The sequence below is a fragment of the Apodemus sylvaticus genome, chromosome 5 (genome assembly GCF_947179515.1).
Source record: "Apodemus sylvaticus chromosome 5, mApoSyl1.1, whole genome shotgun sequence".
Classification (NCBI taxonomy): Eukaryota; Metazoa; Chordata; class Mammalia; order Rodentia; family Muridae; genus Apodemus; species Apodemus sylvaticus.
In genome coordinates, this window is record NC_067476.1 from 77,849,794 (window position 1) to 77,871,459 (window position 21,666).

Here is a 21,666-nt window from a genome sequence, read left to right on the forward strand (position 1 = left end):
GATCAAGGACCTCCACATAAAGCCAGACACTCTGAAGCTAATAGAAAAGAAACTGGGGAAGACCCTTGAGGACATCGGTACAGGGAGAAAGTTTCTGAACAGAACACCAATAGCGTATGCTCTAAGAGCAAGAATTGACAAATGGGACCGCATAAGGTTACAGAGTTTCTGTAAGGCAAAGGACACCATCAAGAGGACAGATCGGCAACCAAAAAATTGGGAAAAGATCTTCACCAATCCTACATCAGATAGAGGGCTAATATCCAATATATATAAAGAACTCAAGAAGTTAGACTCCAGAAAACCAAACAACCCTATTAAAAAATGGGGTACAGAGTTAAACAAAGAATTCTCACCTGAAGAACTTCTGATGGCGGAGAAGCATCTTAAAAAATGCTCAGCTTCATTAGTCATTAGGGAAATGCAAATCAAAACAACCCTAAGATTTCATCTTACACCAGTCAGAATGGCTAAGATTAAAAATTCAGGAGACAGCAGGTGTTGGAGAGGATGTGGAGAAAGAGGAACACTCCTTCACTGCTGGTGGGATTGCAAATTGATAAAACCACTCTGGAAAGCTGTCTGGCAGTTCCTCCGAAAACTGGGCACCTCACTTCCAGAAGATCCTGCTATACCACTCCTGAGCATATACCCAGAGGATTCCCCACCATGTAATAAAGATACATGCTCTACTATGTTCATAGCAGCCCTATTTATAATTGCCAGATGCTGGAAAGAACCCAGGTATCCCTCAACAGAAGAGTGGATGCAAAAAATGTGGTATATCTACACAATGGAGTACTATTCAGCCATTAGAAACAATGAATTCATGAAATTCTTAGGCAAATGGATGGAGCTAGAGATCATCATACTAAGTGAGGTAACCCAGACTCAAAAGGTGAATCATGGTATGCACTCACTAATAAGTGGTTATTAACCTAGAAAACTGGAATACCCAAAACATAATCCACACATCAAATGAGGTACAAGAAGAAAGGAGGAGTGGCCCCTTGTTCTGGAAAGACTCAGTGAAGCAGTATTTGGCAAAACCAGAACGGGGAAGTGGGAAGGGGTGGGTGGGAGTACAGGGGGAGAAAATGGGGCTTATGGGACTTTCGGGGATTGGGGGGCTAGAAAAGGGGAAATCATTTGAAACGTAAATAAAAATATATCGAATAAAAAAAATAGATGATGAAAAAAAAAAAGAAGTGGCTGTGATTTTTTGTATCACTAGATGACAATTCTAAACCACCTGGGACTTGAAACCACTTCTGATCTGATGGTGTCAATAGCATGTCTGAATTTCATGGATAAGTATATTGTTTGAACAGGAAGAACAAAAAAGGAATTGTCTCCATGTGATATTTGTGTCTGATTAGAAACAACATTTTTTTTCCCTCAATTCCCAAGCTCTGGTCCATATCAGAGAACAGTTTTTGCTGTGAGTATTGGATAGTGATGAGAACGGGATGCCATTTTCTGACTGCTTGAGAACTGTTAAATCAATGTAAAAGCAAAACACCTCTGTGCAAGATGTGAGGTGTGTAGTACTATGAAGAACTGGAAGAGGTTCTGGTAAAGATTTTCTTTTGTTCTTTAGAATTGGGATGGCTTGGGCTAGACAGGGATAAAGAAGTATCTCATAGTGATTAGGCAATTCACAAATGGAAAATGGGCCACATTGAGGGAACCTTGGTAGTGTTGACAATAAGATAAAAAACAAACTAAGGTTTATTCTAGATGTGTTCTCTTTCTTTCACTTCCTTGGCCAGCCTTCTTGTCCTCCTCTCACTTCTAGCTTGGAGACCAGCTGAAAATAAATAACAAAATATTATGAAGGTTTTTAAAAATAAAATTGAAGAATCTGTACCCCAAGATTTGATCAGATTGATATATGAAAGAAGCGGTATGTATAAATAAAATTAAAACTTTATAAGATTTCATTTATATTTATGTTCATGAGTTTGGAAAAGATGATTTATTGATAATCTTTGTCCACAAAGAACAAAGGAGAAAAAAGAAGTGTGTCCTTCACTCTTTTCATGGAGTGCACTGCTGAACATAGTCTGGTTTCTTCTCTTTTCTTTTTTTTTCTTTTTTCTTTCTTGCCATTGTATGCCTTCTTCCTATGAAGTGTCTTCTTATTTTGTAACTTGAGTGCTGCTCTAAATAGAATCTCCATACTTGCATGTCTAATCCCATGTCAAATGAAATTCCCACTCATTTGATATCCTATCTGAGTCAGTTACTAACCCAAAAGGTGAATCTTCAAACTTGGGAGGTCTTATAGTCTGGAGTACTCTGTTTGGCATTCCTCAACTTGTAACATGAATCAAACTCCATTATGTGACAAGGGAGTAGTATTCCAACTCACAGGAAGAAAGGTGTTCCCAGAAATGAAGCACTTGGGAAATTAAAGCTCCTTTTTAATTTAGTACTTCAGTGACAGCCTTACAAATGTAATATGAATTGTGACATGTCCCCAATGAAAAAAGAAAAGGTTCCTTGCTATTGTTTAACTCTATTTCAAGTATTGCTTATTCTTTCCTCATAGATAAAGATGGAATGACTATGTCAAACCTTGGAATTAAATTTCCATTTTACTTAATTCACATCAAGGATGGAATGGAGCAGTGCTTCAATGAAGGGAATGGTTAACCTCCACAACTCTTCCTTCTGTCCTATGATCTTTTACGAAAGATATTATCTGTGGGTTTCATTATATTAAAGCAAGCTTTGCTATATTTTAAAGGAGATTATGGGTCCTTAAGTTAAAACAAATGAAACAGAGTAATTAGTGAAATTTAGGATATTACATATTAAGAAAATATCTCAGTTTTTTTTCTTTGCTGTAATAAAACAGCATGTCCAAAGCAATTCAGAAAAGGATGGGGTTCTTTGGGGAGAGGGTTTTACAGTTCCAGTGGGTGAGCATCCATAATGACCAAGAGACATGGCTACGGGAACAGCTAAGAACTCATAAATAGAACCATAAACAGAAAACAGAGAGTACATTGGACACAGCCCATAGCTTTTGACACCTCAAACCTATCCTAATGACACAATCCAGCAATGCCATACTTCCTAAACCTCTGCTAAGTGTCAACAAATGTAGAAGCTAGCACTCAAACATCTCAAGTCTTGTGTGGGGAAACTCATTCAAATGACCACAGAAAAGGAATTATCACAGAAGAGCTGTTTTGACCTGACCATCAATCTTACCTAATTACTTGTGATTTCCATCGTTATCTAAATCTCAAATTATGTCATTAAAACATGTTTAATGGATAAGAAATCCAGCCCAAACATCTTTCAAAATATCTGCTCACAATTTATCTCTTTTACTTCCTATATCTAGATACCGTGGAACATTTACTATCTTCAGGTAAGTGTGTATGTCTCCACATCCTGCACTCTCAAAGTCCTCTCTAGAACACAGGAGTCTCTTGACATAAGGACATCTCTCATGGTTTTAACGTTTTACTCAGCTCTTAAGGAAAAAGATCAAGGAACAGCAAAAGTGCCCTATATGTCTTTCTATGTTCTACAAGAGCCTAAATTAAGTCTTAAATTAGGTAGAAATAAAGGAAGGAGTGCATTGTCACTATGCTTGCCTCCATTGTTTGTTTCTGCAAAAATCCACAGTACTGTTAAAGATCAAGAGAAGTTTCTTCCATGAGATCCTTAGTCATATGTACATTGACACAAATTATAAAGAAATAGCTCAGCCTTATGGTTTCTGTCTGGTCTAGAGCTGATCCTCTGCCACAGGACTCTATACACAAATAATGCCAGGACAGAGCTATCTCCAGGACTGTGGACAAGTCTGTGAGCACAGGTAAAACCACAACTACTGCTCAGAGGGACCCTCCCAGAACCCTCAAGACACAAGAACCTAGAAGCAGCCTGGGACAGAAGCCTTCCAGTCTCCATCTGCACCCTGAGGTGATCCTGTGCCACACCACTACATTCACAAATACCACCAGGAGAGAGTTGATCTCCCAGGACAGCCAACACACCTGTGAGCATAGGTATGACTAACACTTCTGTTCCATTTCCTGGCCCAAGAGGGATCCTCCTAGAGCCATCAGGACACAGGAACCAAGGAAGAAATGGAGACTGGATCCTTCTAGTTTCTGTCTGCACTCCAAAGCTGATGCCGTACCACAGCTCTTCATACCCAAATTCCTCCTGGAGACAACTGTCCTCCCAGAAGTACTGTCACAGAAGCTTGCAGGAGGGACAAGCCAAAGTCACAGACACCAAGAAATGCTAACACCAGAGATAACCAGATGGTGAAAGGAAAGGGCAAGAACATAAGCAACAGAAACAAAGGCTACTTCGCATCATCAGAACCCAGTTCTCCCGCTACAGTGAGCCCTGGATACCCCAACACACCAGGAAAGAAAGTCCCTTAAAGAAATATAAGAGAACACAGGTAAACAGCTTGAAGCCCTTAAAGAGGAAACACAAAAATCCCTTAAAGAATTACAGGAAAACACAATGAAGCAGGTGAAATAATAGAACAAAATCATTGAGGATCTAAAAATAAAAATAGAAACAATAAAGAAATCACAAAGGGAGACAACCCCAAAGATAGAAAACTTAGAAAAGAGACTAACAGTCACAGTTGCAAGCAGATTACATTGACAGATTACAGATGATATAAGAGAGAATCTCAGGTGCGGAAGATGCGATACAAAACATTGACCTAACAGCCAAAGAAAGTGAAAAATGCAAAAAGATCCTAATCCAAAACATCTAGGAAATACAACACACAATGAGAAGACCAAACGTATAGAAGAAAATGAATATTCCCAACTTAAAGGGCCAGTAAATATCTTCAACAATATTATAGAAAAAAAACTTCCCTAATCTAAAGAAAGAGATGCATATAAATGTGCAAGAAGCCTACAGAACTCCAAATAGATTGGACCAGAAAAGAAATTCCTGAGACTCTTTCCAGGTCTGCCACAGTGAAGACACCATTTGCTGATACATCTAGAGAACCAGCTGCATGCAGGGCATTTGGTAAAAACCTAGTCCCACCTCTGGAGTCCCAGAGCTGCTGCTGGGGGCCCAGCTGGACTCTCTACCCACCAATCACCAAAACCCCTGCCTTCCAGAATACCACTCACCTTCCGTTCCTTCTGCCCCTTCTGCTGCTTGTCCTTTCTGCTGGGGCAGACTCATGCAGGGTCTGCCACAGTGAAGGCACTATCTCCTTATATATCCTAAAGAACCTGCTGCACTCAGGGAATTTGGTCCCTCTGCTGGAGTAGGGAGAGGCCTGGGAGCCCAGGAAACACCGCCCCTGCTGTTCAGAGGAACCCATCTGGAACCCTCATGCAGAGCTTTCCGGTTTCCATCTCTGGGGAACATCCTCTGCCACAGTGTGCCATATCCAGGTAGAGCAGGGAGATAGCTAATCTTCCAGGTCTGTGGCGAGGCCTGAGAATGCACAGCTGATCCTGGGCCACAGATCTATATACACAAACACCACCACAGGAATACCTACATACCTGTGTATACAGAGAGAACAGGAATCCCAAGAATATAGACACATAGGCTTGGAAGACAGAAAAGCCACAGTCAGAGAGAACAAGACCAGATAACACAGAGATAACCAGATGGCAAAAGGCAAATACAAGAACATTACCAACAGAAATCAAGGCAATATGTCCCCATCTGAACCCAGTTCTCAAACAACAGCAAATCCTGGATACCCCAACACACTGGAAAACCAAGAGCTGGAATTAAAACCAGATCTCATGAGAGAGTACTTCAAGAAGGACATAAATAACTCCCTTAAAGAAAAACAGGACAGATAGGTAGACCTGTGTCACATCTGGCAAAAGGAAGATCCCACTTCATGATACTTGCTAGAGATCTGGAAAGAGCAGATTATCTTGTAATAATCACTCTGCACCCCCCAGAGGTCCAGAGCCACTCTGTGAATCATTCCCCAGCAACCCCCCCAGAACACCACTCCCCTCCCTTCCCTGATACCTCTCCTTCTTCTGCTGCTACTGCCCCGTTCTGTCGGATGTGGTAAATCTGTGCCACATCCAGCATGAGGAAGATCCCACTTCCTGATACTCACTAAAGAATTGGCAGGAGCAGATGATCCAAGAGAACTCTATTTCCTGAAACTCTCTAGAGAATGGGCAGGAGCACGTCAGTCAAGAACTGACACCTGTAGGGCATTTGAACTGGTAAAAGTGGGGCATTCAAGAACCAGCAGCAGCAGAGCATTTGAGAACCACCAGCAGCAGAACATTTGAGAAATAGCAGCTAGCAGGGCATTCGACCCTTGCCAAGTCTGCCACAGGAGAGACCCCATCACCTAATACTTCCTGGAAGTAGCTGTTTGCAGGGCATTAGAGAGAAAGTGAATCCAGGGAGTACAGAAACACAGGCCTGCAGGAGAGAGAAGATAGACAGCAAGACCAACTAACACCAGAGATAACTAGATGGCCAAAGGCAAACACAAGACCACTACCAACAGAAACCAAGACAGCATGGCACCAGTTCTCCAACAGCAGCAAATCCTGCATACTCCATCACATCAGAAAAGCAAGAGCTAGATTTAAAATCACATCTCACATTGCTGATGGAGGACTTCAAGAAGGGCATAAATAACTCCCTCAAAGAAATACAGGAGAACATGGGTCAACAGGTAGAAACACAAAAATACCTTAAAGAAAGACAAGACAATATGGATCAAAAGGCAGAAGCCCTTAAAGAGGAAACACAAAAATCTCTTAAATAAATACAGGAGAACATGGGTAAACAGGTAGAAGCCCTTAAGAGGCAATACAAAAGTCCCATAGGGAACTATGGAAGAACATGGATCAACACACAGAAGCTCTTAAGGAGGAATCACAAAAATCCCTGAAAGACACACAGGAGAACATGGGCCAATAGGTAGAAGCCCTTAAAGAGGAATCACAAAAATCCCTTAAAGAATTTCAGGAAAAAACAAACAAACAAGTAAAGGAAATGAACAATGCTATCCAGGATCTGAAACTGGAAATAGAATCAATGAAGAAATCTCAAAGTGACACATCTCTGAAGATAGAAAACCTTGGAAAGAATTCAGAGTTATGATGCAAACATCAACAACAGAATACAAGAGAGAGAAGAAAGAATCTCAGATGCTGAAGATTCCATTGAAAACATTGACTCAACAGTCAAAGAAAATGCAAAATGCAAAAAGCTTGTAACCCAAAACATCCAGAAACTCTAGGACACAATGAGAAGACCAAACCTAAGGATTATAGGTATAGAAGAAAGCAAAGATTTACATCTTAAAGGCCCAGTAAATATCTTCAACAAAATTATAGAGGACAACTTCCCTAACCTAATGAAAGAGATGCCCATGAATATATAAGAAGCCTACAGAACTCCAAACAGATTAGACCAGAGCAGAAATACCTCCCATCACATAATAATCAAAACGTCAAATGCACTAAACAAAGAAAGAATATTAAAAGCAGTGAGAGAAAAAGGTCAAGTAACATATAAAGGCAGACCTATCAGAATTACACCAAACTTCTCACCAGAGACTATGAAAGCCAGAAGAGCCTGGGCAGATGTCATACAGACACTAAGAGAACATAAATGTCAGCCCAGACTACTATACCCAGAAAAACTTTCAATTAACATAGACAGAGAAAACAAAACATTCCATGACAAAAGCAAATTTACACAATATCCTTCTACAAATCCCGCTCTGCAGAGGATAATAGGTGGAAAATACCAACACAAGGCAGCAAACCAGACTATAGAAAAATAAACAAGGTAATCTTTCAACAAACCCATTAGAAGATAGATACACAACCAGAATTTCACCTTTAACTAAGAAGATAGCAGTAAGCAACAATCACTTTTCCTTAGTAACTGTTAATATCAATGGTCTAAATTCCCTTATAAAAAGACAAAGACTGAACATAAAAGTGATACAAACTGGCAGCAGCGGCGGCGGCGGTACAGCAGTGGCTGGTCCAGCTGAAGGGCCATCAGCAGTGGAACCAAGGCGATACAGGGTCCAGTTAGGCCCTGCGCCCACGACCACTGACCTTCACTGACCAGCCAGGCTGCAAACAGCTGCGGTTTTGCTGCGCCTTAAGCTGCACGGAAGCCACTTCAGAACTCGGCCTCTCCATCTTGATTTCGAAATCCAGTGACATCGGACAGTCTGAGGTACACAAACATAATCCAAGGCCAACACCGCGGGGGTCTGAGCCCGATGGGCGTTGGCCTGCACCCAGGCCCTTGGCTGTTCGGGGGGCCATTGGGGTGCCAACCCAGCCAGGAGGTTTTTTCCCCGGGCCTGCGCGCACGCCACCATTTTGCCTGCAGGACAACAGAGAGCTCTGGCGGGCAGAGCCTTAATGGGCATAGCCTGAGGCTAACAAAGCGGGGGTCTAGGCCCCAAAAGGCACAGGACTGACCCCAAGATCTGGGCGGCTTGGTGGGCCATCTGTGAGTCAACCCGCCCAGGAGGTTGTTAGCACAGCAGACTCTCCCGGAGCTTTCAGGGAGCGCGGGCACACACGCCTGCCAACCTGGTCACCTGGCGGACCCAATTAACAGTCATAGCCCTAGGGGATCTTGGCTCGGACCTTGGCCTCCCAGGCTTTTGCCTGGACTCAGGGCCTGGGCGGCCAGGATAACCTCTGTGCGCCAGCCCGGTTGGGGGATCGGCTGCCCAGCTGAGTGATCGGAACACAGGGGAGGTGCCAGCAGCATACACCATCAGCTCTCCCTGGGGGTGCACACAGGCTCCATCACAGACACAATCTGGGGCAAGGCCTCAGGCGGGAGCCCTCACCTCAACTCTCTCCGAGTTCGGATCCAGATCAACCTGGGCAGCAGCACCATATCTCCAGGTCCTGCAAGAGGCTAGAGGGGATTCCGGGTGGCCAGCTGGGAGAAGTCAGTGTGCTCCAGTGAATCCAGTGGGCCCCAGCGGGAGCCTTCGGGTGCCTGCTTCGGGATCTGAACAGCCTGGGCAGCAGCACCCTGTCTACAGGCAGTGCAGGGGGTAAGCTGTGCACCAGAGGCCAACTGGGAATGGGCAGCTTGCACTGGTGAGTCCAGCACTGACAAGACCAAGTAACACCAGTGAGAACTAGATGGCAAAAGGCAAACGCAGGAACGTCACTAACAGAAATCAAGGCAATATGGCAACATCTGAACCCAATTCTCCTCTACCAGCATGTCCTGGATACCCCAACACACCAGTAAAACAAAATTTGCATTTAAAATCACTGGTCATGATGATGGTACAGGAACACATGAAGGACATACTTAAAGAAATTCCGGAGAAATGGATCAAAAGTTAGAAGCCCTTGCAAGGGAAACACAAAAATCATTGAAAGAAATCCAGGAGAATACAAAAGCCAACAATGAGGAAACACAAAAAAAACTTAAAGAAATACAGGAGAACTTTGGTCAACAGGCTGAGGTCATGAAAGAGGAAACACAAAAATCTCTTAAAGAATTACAGGAAAGCACAAACAAGCAAGTGAAGGAGCTAAGCAAAACCATCCAGGATCTAAAATCAGAAGTAGAAACAACTAAGAAAACTCAAAGGGAGACAGCTTTGGAGATAGAAAGCCTTGGGAAGAAATCAGGGAACAGAGATGCAAATATCAAGAACAGGATACAAGAGATGGAAGAAAGAATCTCAGATGCTGAAGATTCCATAGAAACCATGGACTCAACAGTTAAAGACAATGCAAAATGCAAAAAGCTTGTAACCCAAAATATCCAGGAAATCCAGGACACAATGAGAAGAACAAACCTAAGGATTATAGGCATAGATGAGAGTGAAGATTTACAACTTAAAGGGCCAGCAAATATCTTCAATAAAATTATGGAAGAAAATTTCCCTAACCTAAAGAGAGAGATGCCCATGAATATACAAGAAGCCTACAGAACTCCAAACAGACTGGACAGAACAGAAATACTTCCCGTCACATAATAATCAAAACACCAAATGTTCTAAACAAAGAAAGAATATTAAAGGCAGTAAGAGAAAAAGGCCAAGTAACATATAAAGGAAGACCTGTCAGAATCACAGCAGACTTTTCACCTGAGACTATGAAGGCTAGAAGATCCTGGGCAGATCTCATGCAGACTCTAAGAGAACACAAATGCCAACCAAAACTACTATATCCATCAAAACTCTCAATCACCATAGATGGAGAAACTAAGATATTTCGTGACAAAACCAAGTTTACCCCCAATATCTATCCACAAACCCAGCCCTACAAAGGATAATAGGAGGATAACACCAATACAAGGAGGGTAACTTCACCCTGGAAAAAGCAAGATAGTAACCTTTCATCAAACCAAAAGAAGTTAAGCAATCAAATTTAAAAAATAACGTCAAAAATGATAGGAAGTAACAATCACTATTCCTAAATATCTCTTACATCAATGGACTTAATGCCCCAATAAAAAGACACAGACTAACTGACTGGATACATAAAAAGGACACTATATTTTGCTGCTTACAGGAAACACACCTCAGGGTCAAAGACAAACACTACCTTAGAGTAAAAGGCTGGAAGACAATTTTACAAGCAAATGGTCTCAGGAAACAAGCTAGAGTAGCCATTTTAATATCAGATAAAATTGACTTTCAACCCAAAGTCATCAAAAGAGTCTATGAGGGACACTTCTTGCTGGTCAAAGGAAAAATACAACAAGAAGAACTCTCAATCCTGAACATCTATGCTCCAAATGCAAGGGCACCCTCTTTCGTAAAAGAAACTTTATTAAAGCTCAAAGCACACATTGCACCTAACACAATAATTGTGGGTGACTTCAACACTGCACTTTCCTCAATGGACTGATCAGGAAAACAGAAAGTAAACAGGGACACAATGAAACTAATTGAAGCTTTGGACCAATTAGATTTAACAGATAAATATATAGAACATTCTATCCTAAAACAAAAGAATATACCTTTTTCTCAGCACCTCATGGTACCTTCTCCAAAATCGACCATATACTTGGTCACAAGACAGACCTCAACAAATACAAGAAGATCGAACTAATCCCATGCCTCCTATCTGATCACTATGGAGTAAAAGTGGTCTTCAATAGCAACAGAAACAACAGAAAACCCACATACACGTGGAAACTGAACAATACTCTACTCAATGATACCTTGGTCAAGGAAGAAATAAAGAAAGAAATTAAAGACTTTTTAGAACGCAATGAAAATGAAAACACAACATACCCAAATCTATGGGACACAATGAAAGAGCAGTGCTAAGAGGAAAACTCATAGCCCTGAGTGCCTCCAAAAAGAAAATGGAGAGAGCATACATTACCAGCTTAATGACACACCTGAAAGCCCTGGAACAAAAAGAAGCTATTTCACCCAGGAGGAGTAGAAGGCAGGAAATCATCAAATTCAGGGCTGAAATCAATCAAGTAGAAACAAAGAGAACCATACAAAAAATCAACAAAACCAGGAGCTGGTTCTTTGAGAAAATCAACAAGATAGATAAACCCTTAGCCAGACTGACCAAAGGGCACAGAGAAAGTATCCAAATTAACAAACTTAGAAATGAAAAGGGAGATATAACAACGGAAACTGAGGAAATCCAAAAAATCATCAGATCCTACTACAAGAGCCTGTACTCAACACAACTGGAGAATCTGGAGGAAATGGACAATTTCCTTGACAGATACCAAATACCAAAATTAAATCAGGACCAACTAGACCATCTAAACAGTCCCATAATGCCTAAAGAAATAGAAGGAGTCATAGAAAGTCTTCCAGCCAAAAAAAGCACAGGACCAGATGGTTTCAGTGCAGAATTCTATCAGACCTTCAAAAAAAAAGCTAACACCAATACTCTTCAAACTATTCCACAAAATAGAAACAGAAGGAACACTACCCAATTCCTTCTACGATGCCACAATTACGCTGATACCAAAGCCACACAAAGATCCAAAAAAGAAAGAGAACTTCAGACCAATTTCCCTTATGAACATCGATGCAAAAATACTCAATAAAATTCTTGCCAACCGAATCCAAGAACACATCAAAACAATCATCCACCATGATCAAGTAGGCTTTATCCCGGGAATGCAGGGTTGGTTCAATATATGGATATCCATCAATACAATCCACTACATAAACAAACTCAAAGAACAAAACCACATGGTCATTTCATTGGATGCTGAAAAAGCATTTGACAAAATTCAGCATCCTTTCATGCTTAAAGTCTTGGAGAGAACAGGAATTCAAGGCCCATACCTAAACATAGTAAAAGCAATATACAGCAAACCAGTAGCCAGCATCAAACTAAATGAAGAGAAACTTGAAGCAATCCCACTGAAATCAGGGACCAGACAAGGCTGCCCCCTTTCTCCTTATCTTTTCAATATTGTACTTGAGGTACTAGCTCGGGCAATTTGACAACATAAGGAGGTCAAAGGGATACAAATTGGAAAGGAAGAAGTCAAACTATCATTATTTGCAGACGACATGATAGTCTACCTAAGTGACCCCAAAAACTCCACTAGAGAGCTCCTACAGCTGATAAACAACTTCAGCAAAGTGGCAGGTTATAAAATCAACTCAAGCAAATCAGTGGCCTTCCTATACTCAAAGGATAAGCAGGCTGAGAAAGAAATTAGGGAAATGACCCCCTTCACAATAGCCACAAACAGTATAAAGTATCTTGGGGTGACTCTTACCAAACATGTGAAAGATCTGTATGACAAGAACTTCAAGACTCTGAAGAAGGAAATGGAAGAAGACCTCAAAAAATGGGAAAACCTCCCATGCTCATGGATCCGTAGAATCAATATAGTTAAAATGGCCATTTTGCCAAAAGCAATATACAGATTCAATGCAATATCCATCAAAATCCCAACTCAATTCTTCACAGAGTTAGAAAAAGCAATTATCAAATTCATCTGGAACAACAAAAAACCCAGGATAGCTAAAACTATTCTCAGCAACAAAAGAAAATCTGGGGGAATCAGTATCCCTGACCTCAAGCAATACTACAGAGCAATAGTGTTAAAAACTGCATGGTATTGGTACAGTGACAGGCAGTAGGATCAATGGAACAGGATTGAAGATCCAGAAATGAACCCACACACCTATGGCCACTTGATCCTCGACAAAGAGGCTGAAAACATCCAATGGAAAAAAGATAGCCTTTTCAACAAATGGTGCTGGGTCAACTGGAGGTCAGCATGCAGAAGAATGCGAATTGATCCATCCTTGTCTCCTTGTCCTAAGCTCAAATCCAAATGGATCAAGGGCCTCCACATAAAGCCAGACACTCTGAAGCTAATAGAAAAGAAACTGGGGAAGACCCTTGAGGACATCGGTACAGGGAGAAAGTTTCTGAACAGAACACCAATAGCGTATGCTCTAAGAGCAAGAATTGACAAATGGGACCTCATAAAATTACAAAGTTTCTGCAAGGCAAAGGACACCATCAAGAGGACAAATCGGCAACCAACAAATTGGGAAAAGATCTTCACAAATCCTACATCAAATAGAGGGCTAATATCCCATATATATAAAGAACTCAAGAAGTTAGACTCCAGAAAACCGAACAACCCTATTAAAAATTGGGTACAGAGTTAAACAAGGAATTCTCACCTGAAGAAATTCGGATGGTGGAGAAGCATCTTAAAAAATGCTCAACTTCATTAATCATCAGGGAAATGCAAATCAAAACAACCCTAAGATTTCATCTTACACCAGTCAGAATGGCTACGATTAAAAATTCAGGAGACAGCAGATGTTGGAGAGGGTGTGGAGAAAGAGGAACACTCCTCCACTGCTGGTGGGGTTGCAAATTGGTACAACCACTCTGGAAATCAGTCTGGCGGTTCCTCCGAAAACTGGGCACCTCACTTCCAGAAGATCCTGCTATACCACTCCTGGGCATATACCTAGAGGATTCCCCACCATGTAATAAGGATACATGCTCTACTATGTTCATAGCAGCCCTATTTATAATTGCCAGATGCTGGAAAGAACCTAGGTATCCCTCAACAGAAGAGTGGATGCAAAAAAATGTGGTATATCTACACAATGGAGTACTATTCAGCCATTAGAAACAATGAATTCATGAAATTCTTAGGCAAATGGATGGAGCTAGAGAACATCATACTAAGTGAGGTAACCCAGACTCAAAAGGTGAATCATGGTATGCACTCACTAATAAGTGGTTATTAACCTAGAAAACTGGAATACCCAAAACATAATCCACACATTAAATGAGGTACAAGAAGAAAGGAGGAGTGGCCCCTGGTTCTGGAAAGACTCAGTGAAGTAGTATAGGGCAAAACCAGAACGGGGAAGTGGGAAAGGGTGGGTGGGAGGACAGGGGAAGAGAAGGGGACTTATGGGACTTTTGGGGAGTCGGGGGCTAGAAAAGGGGAAATTATTTGAAATGTAAATAAATTATATCGAATCAAAAAAGTATAATAAAAAAAAGTGAAAAAAAAAAAGACAAAGACTAACAGACTGGATACGTAAACAGGACCCAACGTTTTGCTTCATACAAAAACCCACCTCAGTGACAAAGACAGTCACTATTTACGAATCAAAGTTTGGAAAACAATTTTCCAAGCAAATGGTCCTAAGAAACAAGCTGGAATGGCCATTCTTATATCAGATAAAATTGACTTTCAACCAAAAGTTGTCAAAAAAAAAAAATAAGGAGGGACACTTCATAATGGTCAAAGGAGAATTCTACCAAGATAAACTCTCAAATGTGAACATCTATGCTCTGAATGCAAGGGCACCCACATTCATAAAAGAAACTTTAATAAAGCTCAAAGAACATATTGTAACCCCATACAATAATAGTGGGAGACTTCAACACCCCACTGTCAAAATGGACAAATCATGGAATCAGAAGCTAAACAGAGATACAGTGAAACTAACTGAAGTTATGAACCAAATGGATCTAACAGATATTTATAGAACATTCCACCCTAAAGCAAAAAAAAAAAAAAAAAAAAAAAAAAACCTTCTTCTCAACACCTCATGGTACCTTCTGTAAAATTGACCATATAATTGTTCACAAAGCAGGCCTCAACAGACACAGAAATATTGAAATTATTCCATGTATCTTATCAGATCACCATGGCCTAAGGCTTGTCTTAAGCTCAAACAAAAGCAATGGAAAACACACGTATAGATGGACCTTGAACAACGTTCTTCTCAATGACAGCTTGGCCAAGGAAGAAATAAAGAACGAAATTGAAGACGGTTTTAGTATTTAATGAAAATGAAGACATATCATGCCAAAATTTATGGGACACAATAAAAGTAGTGCTTTGTGGAAAACTCATAGCTCTGAGTGCCTCCAAAAAGAGAATGGAGAGAGCGTATACTAACAGCTTGACAGTGCACTATAAGCTCTAGAACAAAAGGAAGCAAATACCCCCAAGAAGAGTAGACAGCAGGAAATAATCAAACTTAGGGCCAAAATCAACCAACCAGAAACAAAAAGAACTATACAAAGAATCAACAAAACAAGAAGCTCATTCTTTGTAAAAAATCAACAAGATAGACAAACCCCTAGCTAGACTAACCAAAGGGCACAGAGACAGTATCCAAATTAATAAAACCAGAAATGAAAAGGGAGACATAACAGCAGAAACTGTGGAAATTCAAAAAAATCATCAGATCCTACTACAAGAGTTTATACTCAATAAGGTTTGAAAACCTGTATGAAATGAACAACTTTCTAGATACATACCAGGTGCCAATGCTAAAACAGGATCAGATAAACCATCTAAATAGTCCCATAAGTCCCGAGGAAATACAAGCAGTTATTAATAATCTCCCATCAAAAAAAGTCCAGGACCAGAAGGGTTTAGTGGGGAATTCTATCAGATCTTCAAAGAGTTAATACCAATACTCTTCAAACTTTTCCATGAGATAGAAACTCAAGGAATATTACCCAACTCATTCTATGAAGCCACAATAATGCTTATACCTAAACCAAAGACCAATCAAAGAAGGAGAACTTCAGACCAATATCCCTCATGAATATTGAAGCAAAAATACTAAACAAAATCCTGGCCTACAGAATCTAAGAATGCATCAAAACAATAATTCACCACGATGAGGTAGGCTTCCTCCCAGGGATGCAGGGATGGTTCAATATACGGAAATCTGTCAATGTAATCCACTACATAAACAAACTAAAGGAAAAAAAAAAACCACATGGTCATTTCATTATATGCTGATAAGACTTTTGACAAAATCCATCATCCCTTCATGATAAAAGTCTTGGAGATATCGGAAATCCAAGGCCCATTCCTAAACATAGTGAAAGCAATATACTGCAAACCAATAGCCAACATCAAGTTAAATGGAGAGAAACTTGAAGCAAGCCCACTAAAATCAGGGGCCAGACAAGGCTGCCCACTCTCTCCTTATCTATTCAACATAGTGCTTGAAGTCCTAGCCAGAGCAATCAGGCAGCAAAAGGAGGTCAAAATTATACAAATTGGAAAGGAAGATGTCAAAATATCACTATTTGCAGATGATATGATAGTATACTTAAGCGACCCCAAGACTTCCACCAAAGAACTCCTAAAACTGATAAACAACTTCAGCAAAGTGGCTGGATATAAAATAAACTTAATCAGTAGCCTTCCTCTACTCAAAGGATAAACAAGAAAAAAATTAGGGAAAGGACACCATTCACAATAGTCCCAAAAAATATGTCATACCTAGGTGGGGCTCAAACGAAGCAAGTGAAAGATCTATATGACAAGAACTTTAAGCCTCTGAAGAAAGAAATTGAAAATTCGGGACGTGGTGGCACATGTCTTTAATCCCAGCATTTGGGAGGTAGAGGCAGGTGGATTTCTGAGTTCGAGGCCAGCCTGGTCTACAGAGTGAGTACCAGGACAGCCAGGGCTACACAGAGAACCCCTGTCTCAAAAAAAGCCAAAAAAAAAAAAAAAAAAAAAAAGGAAATTGAAGAAAGTCTCAGAAGGTGGAAAGATCTCCCATGTTCATGGCTTGGCAGGATCAATATAGTAAAAATGGCCATCTTGCCGAAAGCAATCTACAGATTCAATGCAATCCCCATCAAAATTCCAAATCAATTCTTCATAGATCTAGAAAGAGCAATTCTCAATTCATCTGGAATAACAAAAAGCCCAGGATAGCAAAAACTATTCTCCACTACAAAAGATATTCTGGGGGAATTACCATCCCTGACCTCAAGCTCTACTACAGAGCAATCATGATAAAAATTGTTTGGTATTGGTATACAGACAGGCAGGAAGATCAATCGAATAGAATTGAAGACCCAGAAAAGAACTCACACACATATTGTCACCTGATATTTGACAAAGGAGCTAAAAACATCCAGTGGAAAAAAAGACAGCATTTTTAACAAATGGTGCTGGATCAACTGGATATCTGTATGCAGAAAAATGCAAATGATCCATTCTTATCTCCTTGTATAAAGCTCAAGTCCAAGTGGATCAAGGATCTACACATAAAACCAGACACACTGAAGCTTATAGAGGAGAAAGTGGGGACGAATCTTGAACACATGGGCACAGGGGAAAAGTTCCTGAACAGAACACTAATGGCTTATGCTCTAAGAACAAGAATCGACAAATGGGACCTCATAAAGCTGCAAAGCTTCTGTAAGGCAATGGACACAGTAAATAGGACAAAATGGCAATTAACAAATTGTGAAAAGATATTTACTAACCCTACATCCGATAGAGGACGAATATCCAATGTATACAAAGAACTCAAGAAGTTAGTCTCCAGAGAGTCAAATTGTCCTATTAAAAAATGGGGTACAGAGCTAAACAGGGAATTCTCAACTGAGGAAACTCGAATGGCCCTAAAGCACCTGAAGAAATGTTTAGCATCCTTAGTTATTAGGGAAATGCAAATCAAAACAATACTGAGATTCCACCTTACAGCAGTCAGAATGGCTAAGATGAAAAACTCGGGACAGCAGATGCTGGAGAGGATGTGGAGGAAAAGTAGTGCTTCTGCATTGTTGGTGGGATTGCACGCTGATAAAACCACTCTAGAAGTAAGTTTGGTAATTCCTCAGAAAATTAGACATAGTACTACCTGCTGAACCAGCTATACCACTCCTGGGCATATAACCAGAAGATGCTCCTACATGTAATAAGAACACATGCTCCACTATGTTCATTGTTGCCTTATTTATAATAGCCAGAGCTGGAAAGAACCCAGATGTCCCTCAAGAGAGGAATATATACAGAAACTGTGGTACACAATGGAGTATTGTTCAGCTATTAAAAACAATGAATTTATGAAATTCTTAGGCAAATAGATGGAACTAGAAAGTGGCATCCTGAACGAGGCAACCCAATCACAAAAGATCACACATGGTATGCACTCACTAATAAGCAGAAGTTACCCCAAAAGCTCAAAATAAACAAGTTACAATTCACTCAGCAGAGGAAGCTCAAGAAGAAGGAGAACTTAAGTAAGGATGCTTTGGTTCCTCTAAGAAAGGAAACAAAATACTCACAGGAGTAATAAGGGAGAAAATGTGTGGAGCAGGGACTGAAGTAAAGGCCACCCAGAGACTGCCCTACCTGGGGATTCATCCTGTAAACAGTTAACAAATTCCAACACTACTAAGGACAACAAGAAGTGTACAGCAAAAGGAGCATGCAATGGTTGTCTCCAGAGGGGCCCTGCCAGAGGCTTACAAATACAGAAGCAGATGCTAGCAACCAACTATTGGACTGGACATGGGGTCCCCAATGGAGGAGCTGGAGGGTGGTCTAGAAGAGCTGAAAGGGCCTACAGCACCATGGGAAGAACAATAATTTCAGCCACCCAGAAGCCCCAAAACTCCCAGGGACTGAACCATCAACCAAGGGGCACACATGGTTCCAGCCAAAAATGTGGCAGAGGAAGGCCTTGTTGGGCATCAGTGGGAGGAATGGTCCTTGGTCAGGTAAAGGCTCAACAGAGGCCCCAACAAAGTGAAATGGGGGGGGGGTAGGTGGGTCGGGTGGAGGGGCATATACATGGAGGCAAGGGGAGAGAAGAGGGGTTGGGGTACTTTAGGGAGGGGGGAAATTGGGAAAGGTTTTACCATGGCAATGTAAATGAAGATGATATTCAATAAAAAAATAGAAATAAGGAGAACATGGGTCAACAGGTAGAAGCCCTTAAAGAAGAAACACAAAAAGCCCTTTAAGTAACACAGGAGAACATGGGTCAATGGGTAGAAGCCCTTAAAGGGAAATTCAAAATTGTCTTAAAGAATTTCGGGAAAACACAAAAAACAAGTGAAGTAACTGAGCAAAACCATCCAGAATCAAAAATCAGAAGTAGAAACAACTAAGAAATCACAAAGGGAGACAACTTTGGAGATAGAAAACCTTGGGAAGAAATCAGGTGTCATATATGCAAATATCAACAACAGAATACAAGAGATAGAAGAAAGAATCTCTGGTGCTGAAGATACCATAGAAATCATTGACTCAACAATCAAAGAAAATGCAAAATGAAAAAAGCGTGTATCCCAGAACATCCAGGAAATCCAGGACACAATGACAAGACCAAACCTAAGGATTATAGGTATAGAAGAGAGAGAAGATTTACAGCTTAAAGTGCCAGTAATTATCTTCAACAAAATTATAGAAGAAAACTTTCCTAATCTAAAGAAAGAGATGCCCATGAACATAAAAGGAGCCTACAGAACTCCAAACAGACTGGACCAGAACAGAAATTCCTCCTGTCACATAATAATCAAAACACCAAATACACTAAACAAAGAAAGAATTTTAAAAGCAGTAAGGGGAAAATGTCAAGTAACATGTAAAGACAGACCTATAAGAATTACACCAGACTTCTCATTAGAAATTATGAAAGCTAGAAGATCCTGAGCAGATGTCATGCAGGCCCTAAGAGAACATAAATGTCAGCCCATGTTACTGTACCCAACAAAACTCTCAGTTAACATGGACAGAGAAAACAAGACATTCCATGACAAAACCAAATTTACACAATATTTTTCCCCAACCCCAGTTCTACAAAGGATAATGGATGAAAAATACCAACACAAGGATGGAAACTACACCCTAGAAAAAGCAATAAAGTAATTTTCTTTCAACAAACCCAAAAGAAGATAGCCCCAGAAACAGAATTCCACCTATAACAACAAAATTAACAGAAAGTAACAATTACTTTCCCTTAGTATCTCTTAACATCAATGGACTCAATTCCCCAATAAAAAGACACAGACTTGCAGACTGGATACATAAACAGGACCCAACATTTTGCTGCTTTCAAGAAATCCACCTCAGTGACAAAGGCAGTCACTACTTCAGAGTCAAAGGTTGGAAAACAAATTTGCAAGCAAATGGTCCCAAGAAACAAGCTGGAGTGGCCATTCTTATTCCAGATAAAAATGACTTTCAACCAAAACTTGGCAAAAAAAGATAAGGACAGACACTTCATACTGAGGAAAAATCTACCAAAATTAACTCTCAATTCTGAACATCTATGCTCCAAATGCAAGGTCAACCACATTTATAAAAGAAACTTTATTAAAGCTCAAAGCACACATTTACCGCACACAATAATAGTGGGAGATTTCAACACCCCACTCTCAGCAATGAACAAATCATGGAAAAAGAAACTGAACAGGGACACAGTGAAACTAAATGAAGTTATGGACCAAATGGTTCTAACAGATATGTACAGAATATTCCATCCAACAGCAAAAGAATATACATTCGTCTCAGCACCTCATGGCACCTTCTCCAAAACTGACTATAATTGGTCAAAAAACAGGCGTCCACATATACAGGAATATTGAAATAATTCTGTGAACCCTATCAGATCACCACAGTCTAAGACTGGTCTTAAGTTCAAACAAAAACAAGGGAAAATACTCATACACATGAATGTTGAACAATGTTCTACTCAATTATAGCTTGGTCGAGGAAGAAATAAGGAAAGAAATTAAAGACTTTTCAGAATTTAATGAAAATGAGGACACATCATACCAAAATTTATGGGATACAATGAAAGCAGTGCTAAGAGGAAAACTCATAGCTCTAAGTGACTCCAAAAAGAAACCGGAGAGAGCTTACACTACCAGCTTGACAGACACCTGAAAGCTCCAGAACAAAGAGAAACAAACGCAACCAACAGGAGTCGAAGGCAGGAAATAAAACTCAGGGCCCAAATCAACTAAATAGAAACAAAAAGAACTATACAAAGAATCAACAAAACCAGGAGCTGGTTCTTTAAAAACAACCAACAAGATAGATTAAACCCTGAGCCATATTAACCAGAAGGTACAAAGACAATATGCGAATCAGCAAAATCAGAAATGAAAAGGGAAACATAACAACAGATACTGAGGAAATCCAAAAAACATCAGATCCTACTACAAAAGTCTATACTCAATTAAAGTGTAATATCTAGAAGAAATGGACAATTTTCTAGACAGATATCAGATCCAATGTTAAAACAGGATTCTATAAACCTTCTAAATAGTCCCATAAGTTCTGAAGAAATAGAAGCAGACATTAATAGTCTCACCACCAAAAAAATACCAGGACCAGAAGGGTTTAGTGGGGAATTCTATCAGATCTTCAAAGAATACCTAATACTGA